The sequence below is a fragment of the Cygnus atratus genome, chromosome 5 (genome assembly GCF_013377495.2).
Source record: "Cygnus atratus isolate AKBS03 ecotype Queensland, Australia chromosome 5, CAtr_DNAZoo_HiC_assembly, whole genome shotgun sequence".
NCBI classification, from domain to species: domain Eukaryota; kingdom Metazoa; phylum Chordata; class Aves; order Anseriformes; family Anatidae; genus Cygnus; species Cygnus atratus.
Genome location: NC_066366.1, coordinates 1,825,507 through 1,842,614, shown reverse-complemented (window position 1 = coordinate 1,842,614; position 17,108 = coordinate 1,825,507). Strand labels below are relative to the sequence as shown.

General features: G+C 36.6%; 1 protein-coding gene and 1 long non-coding RNA gene across 6 annotated transcripts in view; one reads left to right on the top strand and one right to left on the bottom strand.

Moving 5' to 3' along the window:
- Positions 1 to 17,108, bottom strand: part of SBF2 (SET binding factor 2) — a 260,328-nt gene that overhangs the window by 158,191 nt on the left and 85,029 nt on the right. The window lies entirely within an intron of this gene.
- Positions 12,478 to 13,848, top strand: LOC118249789 (uncharacterized). The gene is made up of 3 exons (XR_004779208.2): positions 12,478 to 12,675; positions 12,768 to 12,976; positions 13,439 to 13,848. It is a non-coding gene; the product is annotated as an uncharacterized LOC118249789 (long non-coding RNA).

Genomic DNA, 17,108 nt, shown 5'->3' with positions numbered 1-17,108 from the left:
CTTATTTGCCAGAATTCTTGGAACCAGAACACAGCTTCTATCAAAGACACTGAAAATTAGAAAGAATCAGATTGTCCAACTCACTATTTCTAGAATTCAGCCTCTAAGCGTGGTGAGTGCTTCAAATCCACTCCAGATTACAAGTGATTGCCTTCTAAAATCTGGTGCAAATACCCAGAATTTGGGCTGAAGAATATGGAACAGAGTTCTTCCAGTCAACGTGTTGAAATGACATTTCAAACATTGCCTGAAACTGCAGGTGTTCACTGAAGCAAAGCACTTTCTCTTAGTTACTCCCACAAAATGCTTTCAGATCAAACAAGAATAAGAAATTACACGGGTTTAAAAATCATACATAACATTTTGAAATACTGTAGCCGGGTTTGCCACCTTTAAAAAGTGTTTATGTCATCATCACAAGGCTTCCCTCTAAGGTCTAAATGTGATTAGCGCTCAGTTAAAAGTGACATTTATTTCTTCTAATTTCTATAAGCCAAAAACTTCGTCTTTCCTTAGTTGATAAGTTTGTTCTTCTTTCCTACCTAGAGCCATAGTTGTACTACGCCTTACCTTGTCCTCCTCTGTGAAAATAAATCATTGTACTTATCAGCACATACCTTTGATATACTGTATACAGGTTTCTAAAGTCTGTTGAAAAATTGAAGGCAATAGTCACAACCTCTATTCTAGCGCTGAAGGAATTAGGATGTAGGAAGGAGTCTTACTGGATGCTATGGAAGTGAAGACTTGATGCTATCACTATACTGAACAGTACATATCTGGTGTACAAGTGTCATTACAGAAAAAATTTAGTAATTTGTATCCTTATTACAGCTGAAGTGCATTATTTAACCTCCGTACCTGCTGAGCAGAAATTACTCATTTGCTGAACTGCCTGTTAGAACTGTGTCATTTACCCCTGGGCTTGTACCCTCAGGATAAGCAGAGTCCCAAACAAAAACCCAGACCAATGTTCTAGTTGGGTCTGTTTAGCTACAGCCTAGAATACTGCTCTGTCTGCACTTCCCATTGTTTTCTGTATCAACAATCCGTTAAGCTTTCCATCAGAAATCCACTACTTCTGATGGCACTACCAGAACAGAATGGGGAAAAACCTTGTTCAGAAAGGTTACCACATGATACATTCTTTGCAAGTCATCTTTTGAAAGCATTTTTTGATGAGCTTAAAGAGAACAGATGACTACATCCATGAAATACCATTACAGACCACTGCAGATATATAATTAAACATCTTTAAAATATATTCTCACACTGTATTTTCTCAAAACATGTTTGTGCACTTGTTTCTTGCTAAATAATATCAAAAGCTATCTGAATGCACATAAAGTAATAAACAATTGAGATCTATTGACAAGACTCGAATTAAGAGATCCCTTTGGGATTTAAAACATCTGACAGATATTCACCTTCCTTCTCATTTTAATTCCTTCACCAAATGTTTGATTCTCCCTTGGATCACTCTGGGCACAATGCTTCATTCTATTGACTCTGCTTCTGTAGGCTTTCTTTTACTTCTCAAATAACTGTGTTTTGTTTTTAACACAAACCATCATCAACTTTTCTACAAAACTCCCTGAAAATAAGGGACCATGTTCTGGACATTATGTGAAAGAATTTTGTTCCATCTGGACTTGCATGACCTAGCACCAGCTGCTGAATATTTCACCATTTCGCCAATCACTTATGTACGGAATTTTGGCACAGGGAAATTTTCTTTTTCAGATGCATACCTCTACTTAAAGCAAAACAAAACAATTACAATGCTCACTGGCATAATAAAAAAGTAATGTTATAAAGCTGTAAATCTGAGGAAATGCTTGAAACTCTGGGGATATCTCTGAACGTAAACAGAACACAAAATATACATAAAATTTTGTAACATCGTCCTGCCTTTCAACATCTTGTATCTAACAAACCGCTTATCTCTCTTTAGCCTAGTCTAAAATGAAACTAATGCACTTAAAGTTACTCAGAATTATTTCCAGGTAAAAGCCTGGAACTACCAGTGCTCAGAAGTATTTTCTAAAATGCATTGGGACACTTTTCTATGACAATTAAATTGGTTTGTTGGTGTTTTTTTTTCCCCCTGTTATTAGAGTGCTGTCTATATACTTAAGGAGATTGCTAGTCACCTGAAGAATAGGACCCTAGAAAAACAGCTTCAATTTAGAAATGCACTTGAGTATTTTATAGTATTTATTAGTCAAGCATGAAACATTAGCCTTGCCTAATGCACTTTCTTCTCTCCCTCTCTCCTCTGCCTTCCCTCCTTCATCCTTTTTCTTTTGACAGCAGCAGCACTGTGATGCAACAGCAACCATAAACTTTTTCAAGTCTTTAATGACTTCCCAAATGATTTTCTAGATAATGCTATATCGTATCTTTCAAAAGATACGCAGCATGTATAATTATTGCATTGATCAATTTCTTTTTTTTTTTTTTAAAAAGAACAGCAGGATAATTACCATGCATCATTCAGCAGTTACAACTGGCATATAGTAAAGTATTTATATGAGCATAAATTTTGAGTTGACATTCTAATGCTAAACTATTCTTCCAGAGCAACTGGTCAATGTTATATAAAATATTACCATAATACACCAAGTCCTCATTATCTTATTTTTATAGTTCATACCTGCACAATCAGATATTAAACCACACCATTAATACCACATCCAACCTTGCTACCATGAACACATTTAAAGATGCATTCCTTTGTACTCTAACAGTTAAAAACCAAACAAACAAACAAACAAGCAAAAAAGAAACATCAGCAAACTTGGGTTACGATCTTTGCATTCATGATCTTGTAATTCCTTAGAATAAACCTGCCAGCAAAGGGTTCCAAGACTCAACACTTCAAGAGAAGGTGCATACATGAGTGCATGCATGTATAACCAGGTGGTAACGCCCTGTATACTAAAACCAACATTGATCCGAGTTGACAGAGGCCTAGCAGTGAGAGGGCCTGTGCCAGTTGCAGCAAAATAGGCTTAGAGATTTGAAGGAGATGCCAACAGCCTCCAGATGACAAAACGCAGAACAGGAAGTCTTGAAATATGCAAACAAATCAAGAATTCAGAATTTGGTCTTAATATAGACAGTAGAAATTAGACTAAAACATATGCTTGTAAAACAAACCATTCCAGGTTTTGGGGTACGTCATACTCAACCTCTGCAGGATTCAGCTTACTACTTATTCTTGTCTTGTTTGATTCCTCCCATCCACAGACTGAAATTTAATCAGTTTCCTTAACCAGGAGCCAAGTCTTCTGGTCTATCCTCTAGAAATAATGCCAGCAAAATTGCAGTGCAGTCTATCCCAGTAAATTGTTCTAATTTTTCTGAACATTAGAACAGTTCTTCCGATTGTTCTGGTCATCGGAGAGCAAATTCATCTGCCTTCCCCTCTCCTATTCTTTTATTTTCACATACACATACTGCTAAACACGGTATGCCTCCAAGATCTGGCGTGTGGATGACGCTCACCCCAAGCAGCCTTCTGCTAGCTTAGACCAGAGCGAACACGTCCCTCCAATGCCAACACCAGAAAGGCAGTCTGCCCACTGAACTCTTGCAATTACTACAGAGAAATCCAGCACAAGGAGTATGGGACAGCTAGTGTGAGGAGGGCATTTTGGAAAGCCCAAGGGAGTTTACATGGTCTGGCAGACAACTAGCCCAGCATAAGCACCTCTATCCACGTGAGAAGTAGAAGGCCTGAAATGAGAGTGCATCCAGGAGTGCAGCCTTCAGCTCAGCACCTTGCCAAGCACACGCTCACATCGATCTCTGCCACCTCTCACTCTGTTCGGTTTCACCTGCAAACTGAGGGGACAGAGATAAAGGTTCATCACACCAAAAACTTCGTGCAGCCAAGGGAACTTAAATTCAAAAGAATTGAAGGAACTTACAGAAAAGGAGGTATATTTTTCTCCGTTCTTCTGGTCTGTTCATGTTGGAATTTAACAATACTTCTTACATGCCTCATGTTACTGTTACCCACTTAGGGTCACAATCAATTTCCCCTTTTGCATGTGTGAGTTTCCACAAAGAAACAGAAGGGAAAGTACATAAACAGGAAAATGTGGCTAAAAATCTCACAAAGAAACAACTTCTCATGCGAGTGAAAGCCTCGACTAGGACCTGAAATAAATCCCCAAAAAAAGTTTACTGGATTGCAAGATGAATGTATCCCATTAAAACAATGAATTCTGTGCATTGGCTGCTCCTACAGAATTTTACATTTCCATAGTGTTAATGAAGAAAGATCAAATGCACTTCCTGTCAGCACGCTCCCCGAGATCAAATTAAAATACATCACCATCTGCAGCAGCATGAAAAGAGAGCTGAAAAGTCTGGTGCTTTCCATGAAGTTCCAGTTTCCTGTGTGGAAACAGGGAATCAGCACAGGACCACACTTGTCCTCTGTTCCCCCGAAGTCAAGTGCTGTGTTACTACCAGTGAGTGCTGCTGCCAGACTACGTTACAGGCATGACTTCTTATGCATGTGGCACGAAAAATACCTGTGCGAGAGCTGGTCTAGCAAAAGCTCTAGTGTAAACAACTAGACTTGGTGCCAGTGCAAATGCTGTCACGTGCACTAATTAATGGCTTGTCAGCAGAACAGCAATTCTGACAAATAAACTGCATTTCCTCTAGGTAGGTTTGCATAATTTAGCAGTTTCTAAACAAGATAATAACAGATTCCAAAATCTGCCAAATTGATACTTCAGAGAGGACTGGCAATGAGAAAGTTTGTACTTCTCAGTTCCTATCTAATCCTGGTACCTGCTTTTTCTCCAGTTCAGCATTTCTCCTTTGTACTCCATCTTTGAAAGACATCTTGGGTTTGAGTTCTGTGCAATCTCCAGAAAACTGCAGCTTGTATGTTCTCCTTTCTCCATCATAAGCAGAGTAAAATAGAACATCAGGAATTCTATTTAGAATTGTATGTCTGTAAAATGGGAGCATCTTATTTCATAAGATGTTACCGGAATTAAAAAAAGAGTGCAAGAAACTTTGATAAAATTCAACATTTTCAAACAGACTAGCTCAAGAAACTTGCATGTAAAATGAAACCGCTGAGAAGCTCTTTACCACTAATATTAGTTAATATTCCACAAGTTTTCCAGAAGGGGAAAATACCAGGGAACTAGAGACCACATACATTACTTCTATGCTTTAAAAGGGTCACAAGAATGTCCACAAGAATTTATGGACTAGTTCAGCACAACAGTGAGCTCACATAAATCAACAAAAAGGTAGTTTGAAGCTGTATCAGAGACAAAAATCAAAGTCAGAAACAGAATGATAACTGGTATGTTTATGTAGGGAAAAAAAAAGCCATTAAAACATTTTTAAGCCATTAAGCCTTTTTTTGGGGGGGGTGGAGGTGGGGTAACAGAATTACAACCCGGCTAATAAATGCAACCACAACAGCAGGACATACAGGATTTTTTATTTAATTAATTGATTAAAGATACTTGATTTGGTGCTATGTGATGATTAAACTTTTTATAAGAAATTACTACAGCTACATTCTATGGATTAAAAGACTACCTTCCTGACAATTTGGGAAAGAGAACTATTAGCAGACATACACATCAATGAAGCTACCTCTACTGGGGTTTTTCAGACAGCAGTGCTTCGTCTACCACTGCTTGGTATATTTATAACCTAATCAACAGTCATCTAGAAAGTTTACTGGTAAAGACCACCAGTAACTCAAAAATTAATAGTATGACATTATGAGATTAAAATATTAATCCGACGGGAAACACATGAAGAAAAAACAACAACAAAAAAGGCACTTTAAAATCAGGCATTTTAATCAAATGAAACTGCAGTTAATGCTTCCCATTCCCCCTCCCCCCCAACACACACACACATTTAAGCTATAACTCAGAGGACTGAGGACAGTTGTAGAAGGCACCACCTCAAGACAGCATTATCTAATTCCCTAAACCTCCTCCCAGCTAAAAAATCCTCATTCCTTCCCATGTGTCATTACTGGGAAGTCCCAGAATTGCTACAAAAATCACTTGAGAATGTGGTGTAGAGAATGCAGAAGAAAGTTTTCTAACTAATACAAAAATACATAACTAGGGCTGGAAAACAAATATAATATTGTGAGTTTAACAATAAGAGATTCCAAAATCTGTCAAATCTCTGCTGAAATCTCAAAAGATTTTGATTACAAATCTCAAAGAAATCTCAGCTTTTTCTTTTTTTTTTTTCCTAAGAGAGTTGAAAAACACTTTATAGTGAGATGTTAGATAAGAGGTTTATAAGATACACAGATAAGGTGTTTACTAGTAAGTGGACTGCAGATAAAAGCATTCCCAGATCCAGTGTATTACAAGATCCAGAAGTCATCATCATAAAAATTCAAACCTCAAAATAAGATGTCACTCTCTAAGAAGGGGATGAAAACTGGGACAGGTTATTGGGGTAAGCAGTGGGCTCACCACAGTTGGAGTCCAAGTCCTTAACTCATAAATATATATATATACATATATATATATATATATATATGTAATTCTGAAAGATGCTCCTGAAATTAGCTTTTGCAAGACATCATTCAACACCTGTGTGTCAGAGAAAGTCAGCCCATACTGTGGTGGAGGTTCCTCTAACCTTCAAATCTGTATAGGAAACCTCTTGCTCACCTCTTTCCATTTTAGGGCTCAAAAGTGCTCATAATACTTGAAGCTTTACACTATGATATTATAATCAAATCTCATACTTCAGAGCTTCAGCCATTCATGCATAGAGATTTAGACAGAATTTCCACCAAAGTACCTAATCAGACATCCAAGTTTTTGCAAGAGAGCCAACAGCAGAGATCCAGCCCGTCATTGGGCTGGCAGGTGCTGCAGAGAATTCTGGCTGACCTATCTTGCTTACAAGACTAAGTGTCATGTGCCAAACCAAGGGCTGAGAAGAAATTTTCTACCAAATCAAACTGACAGGATTCAGGGATTTTTTTTGTTTGTTTGTTTCCTTTGCAGTGTATAGCATGTTGGTATCATCAGGGCAATCAATTCACTTAAGCTCAGGAGATGCTCTAGTCTTATCTTCACCTCAAAATGCCATCAGTTTGTACAGAACAGAATCTTTCTGATGTAACTGGAATTGCTGGACATCATATCACGTATCAGTGGTGCTAATTAATAGACTCTGGTCAGACTAAATCAACTGACGCATTACATATGTCTTCTCCATGAAGCCAGAAAGTTGGGAGAAAAAGATTAAAAAAGAAACCAATTTGTTTAAAAAAGGAAGTTTTTTGTTGTTGTTGTTTTTTATAAGCAACATACAATATAAAATGCTATAACATTTGAAGTAAAATTTGGTTCTTGTACTGAATAGGACTGAATACAGAGGCATAAAGAATTTTCATGTGGGTTGATAGGCACTAGGTAATTATATCATGGCTTGATAATTTAATAGAAAATAATTGGCAGGCTCAATAATTGTAAAATACTTCACGGCTTGAAAATGCCAGTGATTGCTAATCAATTAAAACAATGCAAAGTTAAGACAACTGAAATATGCAAGCTGCTTACTTTACTGCGTGGAAAAGAGCACACATTTCCTTTTATGTCCCAAGACAACTAACAAGTGCAGAAAAATACCCTGTATAAATACACTTGCACATCTCAATTGCATGCAAGCTACCTCTGTGGTGACTGCACACCCAGAAAAGGCCTCCTCTTATTTCTTTACTGGCAAAGGTAACTCTAGTTGCTTGTATCCAAATGCAACTAGGCTGCCCTTGTAATTTCTTTCAAACTGACCATTGTTGAACATCATCAATTATAGATCACCTCATAAAATACAGGGAGTTGAAATAGAAACCACATCTTTTTCATGTAAACGGCAAACAAGAGATGGGCAATATATGTAATTATTACAATAAACTTGATAGCAAAATATTATCAAAGAATTGCTACATAATAGCAGCAGCTATTGAATTGTAAAAATTGGTACATGGAAAATAAAATGTTAACAACAACATTCTTATTGAAAATGTTAAACGAATAACATGCTTCTGCTTCAAAACTAATCAGATGTTCATGGTACTCCTATATATAAAAATAGAAACACTAGTCAGCCGTGGGGGGTTCCCTTCTATTGTCCCATAAGTATACAGAGGAAATAGAAATATTTCAAGGCATCTGTAATGTCCTACATACTTTGAATAAAAGAAAGAGCCAAATCACTTAACAGTACTGAATTTTATTCCAAATTATACCCAAGAGGAAGCCATCTGCAGGAAAAATAAAAAGTAGAAGAAAAAAAAAAAGAAAAAACACAACACCAGACTTTTGACTTGGACATCACTTGTGCAATACAGCTATCCAAAAGGACAGCATGTTCTTTTGAAAGAATGACTACTTATTCTTTCATGATACAAGAACCATGAAAATCACCTGAAAACTTGGGGACTTTCTTTAACCCCTATTAATAGACTGTACAGTGTGCTGGTGAAATACTGAAGTAGTTTTTTTTGTTGTTGTTGCTTTATCCCTCATTTAATATAATATATTACACAGCCAAGCAAACCACAGCTGCTAGAGTCAAGCTTGAAAGAAGACTGAAATACAAGGTCCAAATTGTGTGAGTGGCTCAGCATTGACACCTACAAGCCCATGAAAGTGTGAAACTGCTGCTTTAGACAACAGATGACAGGTAACATTTCCACAGGGAAGTAAGAACACAGCTTTCCATATGCTCACACTAAAACTAAAATTCAATATATCATGAAGTTTATAAAATGCTACTGCAAGACAAAATCTGTATTGGTAAGATGATGACTATGTCATGTGCTGGAGATGTCAACATCTCAGACGTGACGGTCTTGTCTGAGCAGCAAGGACTGCAAAGCTGCCTACACGTGCATCAGCGTATTCATCATTTTGTCTCAGGAGTAATGATACAAGATGAGCAGAAATAGTCTGCTGCATGCAATGTCTCCTGATGCATCAGTGTTTCCTAGATTCTTAAGTCTTCAAAATACAAAACAGATCATACTAAAAAAATATGAAAAATATTTGCTGTAAACTCCAAACAAATTATGTGAAAATTTGAAAATAACTATGCAGTACTGGACAAACATTAGAAGAATAGTATATGAGCTTTGACAATGTGTGTATGGGTTACATTAAAAAAATGAACTGAAAAAACAAGCAAAAAAAACCCTTTCAACAGTTGCATACCAGGAAACATGTGTTGACCCACGACATTTGGAAAGCTAACAGTTCTGTTCTAAACTCAATCTACAACAGCACAAAAGAAAAGCAATTTTTCAGAGTATTTGGGGATTGGAGAACCCTTTAAAAACAGAGCAGAACATCATGGAATTTGCAAAAAATTATTTTTTCTTAAGAAAAAGCATACCAGACATGAGATATTACCTAAATAATTTTGGCCAACACAAGTAAGTTCACAATAGAGTGCCTTAATGATTTTTCAATTACACACAGATTTTATTTGTACCTAAATAGAGAACAGAGACCAATGGATGGAGACTCTATTTTTCAATAAATACTGCTCTGCACCCCACACCCCATAGATATATTTTCAAAATAATGCACATTTTCTTAAATACTTTAACATTACCAACTTGAAAACACTGATTGTATACAGGCAAAGTGTTACATGCAGGCCTACAAATTCCTGTAAGTAGTCAGAAAATTACTGTACTGTATTTCATAAACTACATTTACACCCAGAACTACAACAACAAAAAAACCCTCTCTATACAAAGAGAGAACTATGCTCTAATTTCTTTTTAATTTAGCTCAAATCTTCAGTATATGACTGTAAGCCTAAAAGTTAAATGTCCAAACTAATTTCATCTTTTGCAGTTTTGCCTAAGGCTAGGAAATAAATGTATGAAAAAAGAAACAGCTCCTCTTATTATTATTGTAAAAACAACTCCTGCTGGTACTGCTGGTTTGAAGGACTGAAGCTCATATTTTCAGAGACTGTCCAGCCTGAAATAACAAAGACCTATAATGTACACATACTGACAATGCCAACTAGCTGGTACTAGCTATAGTTTTATGTTGACTTATGCTTTTTTATATAATTACCCTGGATCCCATCAACTTAAATCCAAGAGTTATCCTACATCCATATATTAAAAACTTCACAAGTTTGACAAAGGAAAATACCAAGTCCTGAACCTGGAGAATAATTTCTAAAAAGCAAACTATACAAGTTCATCAAATTAATCGTTACTATCCAGTGATTTTTATAGATGGGTTCAACTTCCCGTCCACCTGCAAATATGGAAAGAGATTCATTAGAACAAATACAGATAGGCGGACATGAAAGCCTAGTGAAAATGCTTGTAACCTGCTCCATGCAATATCACCGTCTACTAAACCATCAGAAGTCTAAACTCTCTTCTCATAACTAGACTTCTCATAGCTATGAACTAAAAAATGTGTTTGTATTACTATGGAACAACTCACGAATATTAAAAACATTCCTCCAATTGTCCGCATTAAAAAAAAAGTAAAGAAAATAAACAAGTGACTTAAGCAGATGAGCAGCAGATATGGGAATGGAGAACATACTACAACACCCAGGTCAAAATTAAGCAGAGGGAATGAAAAGAATAGTTCTGCCAGGATCTAGACAGTGTTATCTGAAACTATAGGTTATGAGAAAGCTCACTGACTTGTGTTCTCAGTTTGCAAACCACAAGCAAAACACTACCTCCAAGTCACAGAAATTGCCATCAAACGTCCAGATGTAACGACCAAGCCGTCAAACTACATACTGCCAGTAAGAGAACTGACATCTCTGTGCCCTCAGCTCACTGTTTCAGACATTTTATGGTTCAAAAACAGAATTATAACAACCACAGTAGGGGGAGAGGGAAAATATCAACAAAAAAAAGACATCATTTATTTCATTATTGTTAAGCCAAAAGAAATTAACAATATACAATGATTTATCATCATTTCAGAGTAAGAACTGGATGTATAAACATGTTTACAGACTGAGTGGCAGACCAAAATTTGAATCATTATCCACAGAGTCTGTTTCAGTTGGCCTTCCCACCAGAATCCAGGAAAATGTAATTTTCTATCATAACTGACCACCTACTCTTTGGTCACCCAGTGACATGCAGCTTTTTGACCCATTCTTCACTTACCTCTGGTTCCAAAATCTTGCTTTATCTTACAACATTTCCATTATGACCTCTAATAAATATCTTTCACTTATATTCCATTGGTAAGTACATGGTTTGAGATGCCACATCCTTTGATCCCTGTACTGAAGAAATTTAGTCTATAATTCTACATGATTTAAAAAAAAAAAAAAAAAAGGGCTGCTGAACAATCGTTTTTCCTTGCTGCAACTACATCAGATCTTTTGCAGAACCCTTTCTTGGGTTCTCTCTTAAACACTGATGACAAGGCTTACAATATGTTAGACTAAAAATTTACCATCCCCTTACATGGCCTCACAGATTCCATCCCACCCCCCACTACTTCTCTTCAATGTTATATTTCTCCAGACACTTAAGGAGTAACATACTTTTTCTATGCTGGTATTCATTTTCTTCAATAGTTCAATATACAATCAATGCACACTGGAAAAACGTCAAGCATGCCTTAAGCCTTCTCATCTCTGAGATATCTTCCTATGAAAAGTTTTGGTTAAATTAAGACTTTTGGGCATCCTTTTCTTTAATTTTTGCATCAGCCTTTAATTCTAAATTGGCATATACTTAAACTAATTCTCCCTAACAGGGAAACAAGTAATCTTAAAGTCAAAGCGCCGTTTGTAGTGAGGTATAAGATGTGATGCTACCTGCCAGTTCTTTTCTCATTCCTCATGTTACCTTCAAACCTCTGTTTGCCACTGTGGTTGCTAACAGTTGCAGTAAACAATTTCATTTGTGACTACAAAGATCTTCCACATTAATCCAAACTTCATAGAGAAAGAGTCCTGTAGTTTCTTTTTTAGCCATTTGTACAACTAGGGAACTTTCTGTGTTACACCGCCTCCTGCAGTCCAACTCCACCTAACATTCAACAATGCGCACTTTACTCACATAAATACTTTGGCAGCATCCCACTCATGAAAAGTAACACTCTCTTTTTGAAATTGATTTTTTTTTTCCCCATTCAGAGAAATTAAAAAACAATTTTAAAGCTAGACATATTGCACTTCATCAGAGGGAAGCTGCTGGAGAAACACAGGCAGAATGTCATCACTCAAGACACAGCCTTATGGAAAACAGTGGCTAACACTCCTACGTTTGCATGAAGAGATCTTCAATACTCATAGTGGGCAAACCTCAGTTTTATGGCTCATCAAAAGCTTGCCCATTCCAAAAAATACTTCCCCAAAGCCACAATGAGACAGCAATACTGTAGCCATGACTCATTCCCAAGAATATCAGCTCCTATTCCCTGTACCATTGTGAATTTTGACTTTGTCTTGCATGTGCCAAGTATCCTATCCCCAACAGTCTCAGAGATGAACAATTCCTAGGCAGAATTTACACATCCTGTAAAAATGAAATTGGTGGCCTGCAGGAAGAAAATCTCAGGCCTTGCCTCAGAAGCAACATAGTCCGTGATATTTTTTCCTAAAGGTGAAGTCATGGCAATAAGGAAGAAGGTAAGTACTACATAATTGAACTTTACAGATTTAGATTGGTTTTCCTATAGGCAACTTCGATAACAAAATTATGTACCATCTTAAATTGACAGAACCAAAGTGACTAACGCTGTCCACTTCCACAAACCCATCTTCATGAAACTGGCACAGCAACAGCATCTCACTTGTTGGCCTCTTGCCTGAAGCACTGACCGCACCCTCTAACCGTAATAACAGTGAGCACAATTTCTGGAACGATATGACAGGATTTGAACAATCCGGGCATTCTTCCTCTTCTGTGGTGACTGTGTGTTTAGTAAAGGTGCATTTGTACTTAACTAAAAACATAAAGACTTGTATATTTTTAAGAACACTTGCTTAATGTTATTGGATGCAGTAAGTCAGCATCTTCATTAATATCTTTAATTTTGGTTGACTTCATACTTCACTGATTTAGTCAGTGGCTAAAAAAAAAAAATTAACAAAGAATTTATCCTGACACTGAGAATGCAGCATAGTCTATAAGTTATATTCATAGCTACCAGAGCAATGCCAGCAGATCATGTTTTACAATAGGCATGAGAAAAAACACAGCTTTTTTCTCCACACCAAGATGGATACATTTCTGTATCATTTCATGTAAATTCCCAGCTACAGTAACGCTTACTAGCATTAGCTAGTATTTACAATTAAAACTAGGGTTATTCTTTATACTTTAGTAATCTTTAGGTCCACTTGCTCCCCAAAACTGACATTCTACTCTGTTTTTTCTTTTTGTCCCCAGTGACTTCAGAACACCTGCAAATACAGCTCACACAGCAAATTAAGCTCTGTTTGCAGCGATAAAGTAAAAAGCACAGAAGAAAAATCAAGAACCGTGTCCTGCTTATAATATAGTAAAAGAATAGTAAATCACACAAATAACTGTTCATTTTCAAAAGATTTAAATTAGCAATGAAACAAAAAGGTTGGAAATCTTTACACTGACTGATATTCTTAGGTTCCTAAGGGTTTACATTCTGTCCTTCATGAAATACAAACTCTATAGCTGAGAAGAAAAATTACTTATGAAATTATACCTATGCGAGTTATACTTGCCTTAGGTAAATAGATGTCCATCTATAAATGGTAGCTTGCAACTCAATATTCTGCAGCATGAGTTACTAGAGGGAAAATAAATGCTACAAAAAGAAAGCCTGGATCATGCCTTTTTATTTCTACAAAACACATGACGTGCTAACATTTGTACAATAATTACATGCCTAAATGAAGATTTAACGATGGCCTATGATTCAATGCCAATATTCTTAGTATTGAAAAAGTTACAAATCTTCAAGTAACATCTTTAAGATGTACATAAAGAGAAAAGTTGCACCATAATATTTTCACCTTATCTAGCACTTTCACTAATCAACTTAGCATGCAAAGTGTCATTGATCTATCATACTTAAATGCAACAAGAATTTTTTCACTTGCTCTAATGCCTTGCACTTTTCTAAAATCATTTCAGAACCTCCCTCCCAACACCCCAGCCTTCAAACATGTTCAAAATATGTTTAAGGAGATAATCCGATGCTCAACAGCATACATTGTGTCTTTCAGCACACCAAAAAGCTGTTCAAAACTGAAGAATTATTACAAATCTAATATTTCCACACCAGCTTGGAAACTGTATCCCAAATGCCAGAAAGTAGAGTATAAATGGTGCTAGTACTTCCCATACCTTAAAAGAAAAGCTGGGAGTGGGAAATCACTGATCTCCCTGAACCGACTGCAGCCACTTGTTTACGAGCTTACTAGAACCACTTTACAATGTGAGAAAATTCAGATGGAACATAAAGATGACCTCAACATTCTTTGCCGCACAGCAAAATTTAGATTATTTTTTTTTTAATTCACTGCCTGTAACTGTGTCACCTTAAGTGACCAAAAGGAACTTCAGAAAAGCAAAGGTGTGTGGAAAAGCTGTGCATATCATCTGTCACAAGAAATGAGATAAGCTGAACAGAGGATGCTAACAGTATAATGTACCCTGAGCTTCCTATACATAGGCAAACATGCTACTGACAGTTCATATGGATTTTAGACAACTACGCTATGGCAGAACAGGGCTGAAGGGCACCTCAGACCACTTAGGAATACATTCTACATACAATCCATGTTATGAAACCAGGACTGTCTACAGCTAAGGCTATGAAAAATACTGCCATGAAAGCAAATATAAATGGTCAGAGTCTCTTATGCCTTGACAATCAGTGTTTAAAAAAACATATTGCTTTAAAAATGCAAAAAGAATACAAACATGTTTCATAAGAATCCTTGCTATAAAAACACTTATGAGCTCATTATAAAATAAGGAAGATAAATGCATAATACTGTAATTGACATTGCTGAAATTTAAAGGTTGTTTCTTGATTCCAGCACTAATCCATTAAGTGTTCCAAAGAAGATTCATTGCCTCTAAGAGAGGGAGAGAACAGCTGCAATAGGTGGACAATTATAAACAGAAAATAAATCAGGGGAAGTGTTTGTACAGTGAAATAATACAAGTGTTTGATCAGTCACATGGTCAACTGATTGCTGTTTTGGGAACTAGCATATAACCCTGTGCCCTTGCCAAAGATTTTCTGCGTAATGTTGAAAAGCCAGGTATTCCCTACAGGTATTCCCTAATTGCTACAACTGGACACCAAAGTCACAGGGCTCGACTTTCAGAAGTGCTGAGCAGGAATACTCTTGAAAATGTTTAGTTTGGCAGGAAACTCAGCAATGTTACCAGCCTGAAAAATCTGGGTCAAACGATTCAGATTTGGCAAACAAAGTTGATGCAGACTTAAAAGTGTCACACCTTAATAAAACACAGTGTGGTGATAAGATTCTTGAGCGAGGAACAGAACCACTTACACCAAAGAAAGTGAGTTGAGACCCTTTCCCCCTTCAATGCATCAGAGGCTAGGAGCTGACGATCCAGATTCACCTAGGACCCTTAGTGATTTTAGTCCCTTCTGATCATCTCAGAGGTATTCACTACTTCCGTCTAATACATTTTTCAATTCAGTAATCAAAAAGTTAAGACTTTCTAATACATAGCTAAAAACAGTAACAACCACCACCACCATCACCAAACCTCTTGAGAGAGATTCAGAACAAAGCAATGACAACCATTTCTAGAACAAGGTTACAGCATCAGGCATGCCCAGAACCCCTCTTTGTGTGGTAATATAGTGCAAATACATTCTCCACCTCTACTGCAACAAAACCTTTACGTATCCACAGAATTTTTAGGAAAAAATATGGAAACACTAAAATTAATTGATGGTGTTGATGTCTGGCTTCGGTGTCTAGGCAGAAAGAAAAATAAGAGTTCTAAAATATATTTTTAAAGTTTATTTCATCAGCTGTGACAGCTCAACAGTGATAATACTTTAAGAGACCAAACTAGCACCAGAGAGGGAATTTGTACCTCATGTACCTCATTTGTACCTCATGGACTCTGTCTTCAGTCCAGAACAGCATCATTCTGTCGGTATCCTCCTTGAATCAATTACTAAACAAATTTGAGATCTTCTTTCCCAATACAGTGTGGAAATTAAAATTAAATTAGAAAGAATCTACGGAATGACTGTTCTAGACTGTTCTGTCGCTACCTTAGCATCCTGTAACAAAAATCTCAGGAAGGCTTTTTTTGTTTTGATGTGGTTAACCAAAGAGCACAGCATTTTAGAGCAATGCCCCCCTACAATGACTTTGTATAATGTGCATGTACGACTCAGAGGAAAAACAAACAAACAAACCAACCAGAAGTCTTAGAGTAACTAAACTTCTTCACTTCTTTCCTTTAAAAACATTTGGAACTGGAAGCAAAAGTTTTTCTTGAACTTGGTCTTTAGATTCCTGGTCCACAGATGTTTTGCAACAAGCTGTTGACAGAATTCAAGTTCCTGCTGAAACCAACACGTTGAAGTTTGAAAAAAACAAAATGTGGATTAGGACTCTTCAGAACACTAACTTCCAATCTAAAGTTTTATCCTCGTCTTAGCCAAAATAAACAGTTCTTCAAACAATTAATTCAAATGTCAAAGATGACCACATGATGATTTTCTGTGGCTGCTATCTGCATCACAATTATCAAAATCAGTAATTAAGTATTTTAGTAATACCTGCATCCCACACATATATAATCAACATGCAACCATTTATTTATAGTTAAGTAAAGACATTTGCAAGATTTCTTTTTAAATAAGCCCAAAGGCTCAAATGCCTGCTTTTTAATATGAAATAATGTAGACAAACTGTTCTGCCTATGTGACAGAGCACAAAGGTTCAAACACAGTTTTAGGCTATTGCATAAGCAGACAGATAGACAGATCTTCAATTTCTATAAATTCTTGCACTTTATACACAACGGATATCCAAAAGAGGAAACTAAGCTAGGCATTAGTATGAATGCATTT